This window comes from Aquarana catesbeiana, linkage group LG04 (assembly GCF_042186555.1).
Source record: "Aquarana catesbeiana isolate 2022-GZ linkage group LG04, ASM4218655v1, whole genome shotgun sequence".
NCBI lineage: Eukaryota > Metazoa > Chordata > Amphibia > Anura > Ranidae > Aquarana > Aquarana catesbeiana.
In genome coordinates, this window is record NC_133327.1 from 46,458,111 (window position 1) to 46,461,812 (window position 3,702).

The window sequence follows — 3,702 nt, forward strand, 5'->3', positions numbered from 1 at the left end:
TAAATTCTAAGCAATATATCTGATACAATTTTTGTAAATTGACATCTTTGCCAGACAAAGACAAAAACCCTAAAAATAATACATTTTAGGAAGGTTCAATCATAATGACATCAGAATGTACCCAAATGACCCTGATCAAAAGTTTACATACCCAAGTTCTTAATACCGTGTATTGCCCCCTTTGACATCAATGACAGCTTTTTTTTTGAGGTATTTGTGGATGAGGCTCTTTATCTTCTCAGATGGTAAAGCTGCCCATTTCTCTTGGCAAAAAGCCTCCAGTTCCTGTAAATTCTTGGGTTGTCTTGCATGAACTGCACGTTTGAGATCTCCCCAGAGTGGCTCAATGATATTGAGGTCCGGAGAATGAGATGGCCACTCCAGAACCTTCACTTTATTCTGCTGTAGCCAATGACAAGTCGACTTGGCCTTGTGTTTTGGATTATTGTCATGTTGGAATGTCCAAGTACGTCCCATGCGCAGCTTCCTGGCTGATGAATACAAATGTTCCTCCAGTATTTTTTGATAACATACTGCATTCATCTTGCCAACAATTTTGACCAAATTTCCTGTGCCTTTGTAGCTCACACATCCCCTAAACATCAGCAATCCACCTCCGTACCTTTCATCATAGGCCTTCCTGATTCCTATCCAAATGTAGCTTTTATGGTTGTGGCCAAAAAGATCAATTTTGGTCTCATCAGTCCAAATGACTTTGTGCCAGAAGGTTTGAGGCTTATCTCTGTGCTGTTTGGCGTATTGTAAGCGTATTGTACTGCCACAAAGTGATTCTTTGTGGCATTTGCGTAGTAATGGCTTTCTTCTGGCGACTCAACCATGCAGCCCATCTTTCTTCAAGTGCCTCCTTATTGTGCATCTTGGAACAGCCACACCACATGTTTTCAGAGAGTCCTGTATTTCACCTGAAGTTATTTGTGGGTTTTTCTTTGCATCCCGAACAATTTTCCTGGCAATTGTGGCTGAAATATTAGTTGTTCTACCTGACCGTGGTTTGGTTTCAACAGAACCCCTCATTTTCCACTTCTTGATTAGAGTTTGAACACTGCTGATTGGCATTCTCAATTCATTGGATATCTTTTTATATCCCTTTCCTGTTTTATACAGTTCAACTACCTTTTCCCACAGATCCTTTGACAATTCTTTTGCTTTCCCCATGACTCAGAATCCAGAAACGTCAGTGCAGTCCAGAAACTCATTGACCTTTTATACACACACACTAATTATAAGCAAACAGATCACAGGTGAGGATGGTTACCTTTAATAGACATTCAAACCCCTTTGTGTCAACTTGTGTGCATATTATCAGGCCAAAATCACCAGGGTATGTAAACTTTTGATCAGGGTCATTTAGGTAGTTTCTGTTATTATTATGATTTAAAAAGAGTAAACACAGTTGACTGATAATAAATGGCTTCAGTCAAACACTAACCATGAGTGAAATAAATGTTTTTGTGTTTTCATTCATATTCTCTGAAAAATGGCCAAGAAATCATAAATTCTACCAGGGTATGTAAACGTATGAGCACAACTGTACAATAAAGTTTACCTGTGGGTAAAATGAATATCTCCTAAAAGTGCACCGGAGATATTCTAGCGATCAGCAGCCAGTGATGTTACCGGTGCACACGTCTGAAGGAATAGCATATCCATGCCGTTCCTTCTGAGCTGTGTGCTGCGGCCGAGACTCCTGTGCGAGACTCCCTTCATCACGGCTTGGCCAGTCAGATGGCCGGAGTCTACCAACCCAGAAGGAAGACCAGGTGAAGATGGAAGCCTCTGCAGCAGTGCATACTAGCATATTATGGTATTTCCTTGCAGGGGGGAACTTTTTTTTATTATTTCATAGATTTTACCACCCCTTTAATGCTAAAAAGTGGCCAAAAAGTGTATATCCCTTCATTATAGGTTCAGGTGTTTCCAGTGAAGGGTACTAATTATGTTACAGGATACAAAAACATTTTGGATAAATGTACATTTTCATTTTTTTATTAACAGGTTGGGGAAGACCCTTTTCTGTTCCAGCTTGACTGTGCTTCTGTGTACAAAGACAGCTCCATAAAGACACGATTTTCTTTAAAACTGCACAGAGCCCTCTCCTGAACCCTAGTGAACACTTTTGGTCAATTTCCTTTAATGTTCATTATTTGCTAATATTTTTGGTTCTAAATTGTATTTTGAATTCAATAAGGATTTTTTTTTCATTATTTGGAATGCATCTACATTATATTATTGATTTAGTCTTTTTTTTTGTATGTAAAATTCACAACCTTTTTCATGTGGGTTCTTGCTCTATGAAACATTGCAAGCTTCTGACTGGTGATATTTATGTGCTTCTATGGAATGGCCATTGAGCAAAGCAGAAAATTGAACCATTTTAGCTGGCGCCAAGATAATATTTTTTGAAAAAATGAAATACATATTTTCTGAAAAATAAAAGTCTTCCATTAATTACTATTTTAAAAATGGATTAATTAATTAAACCTGGAAAAATATAAATAGGCTTCTGCTACCCACCAGGCCCAAACTCTGAGCAATATATCTGATACAATTTTCAGAATGAGTACATCACGCTACTTGTGAATCTATACCTTCTGTTACTATTACTTCCGCGCCTTGCCTCACACAACAAACTCGGAATATTATCTTGCTATTCCTGGTAACATTTTTTAAATGAGTGGCTCACACTACTTATGCATCTTTGCCTATTTTCGCAGTTACCTTGTCACCCCAAGGCTCTCTCCACCTACCAGGCCATAACTCTGGGCAATATTTCACTATAATTGGTGAAATGAGTGGCTCACACTACTTTTGCACCTGTGCCCACTGATGTTGCTACTTCACCAGGCCAAGGCTCCTGCCAGCCACCAGGCCAAAACTCTGAGAAATACCTTGCTATCATTGGTAGGGTTTTTGTAATGGGTGGCTTACTCTTCTTGTGCCTCTATGCCTTCTGCTCCAATTACCTTGGCACCAGCAAGTCACTTAGCACTTGCCAGTATCTTAGTGTGCCAAGTTTGTGTTAATTCCTTCATTTACATTGTTTCTGGCCATACTGCTCTTGCCTAAGAACACCAAAGCTTCAACCCCGCCTAAAACCCATGATATGATTTTTTTTTCTAGAAAGGTTAAAATGTAAGGGCTTCTAGGATTGCTATGAGCTGCTACTGTATTTTATGATTTTCCCAGATTCTGTCTCCATTTAAATTTTTTTATTTTTTTGCCCCATTATCTTGTCAGACAGGTCTGCAAGGAGCTTTGCTCTGTCACCTTTGACACACCTAATTAGATAGTGGGATGCTGCAGATACCTATGAGCTTAAAGTGGAATTCTAGTCTACTAACACTAAACCTACTTTCTGCCACATTCTAAGCCTATTCTATCTAACTGTGTAAAGCAAAAATTGCTGTACTTGCCTTTTCTGAAGCCGATCCAGTCCGATTTCCAGCGACAGATCCTGTGTTCAGGTGAGAACTGACAATGGCTTGGAAATGCCTGGGAAGTGACGTCACCCATAGCGCTACTTTGGGGCTTCCATTGTTGACTGCCTCTCCTGTACATGCCTACACACTGAAGCTGCTGATGACAGCTCAGCGTGGGACCGGAGTGGCTGCAGAACAGGTAAATATAGCAATTTTTGCTTTAGAGGGCTAGAAAGATTAGGCTTAGATTGTGGCAGAAAGT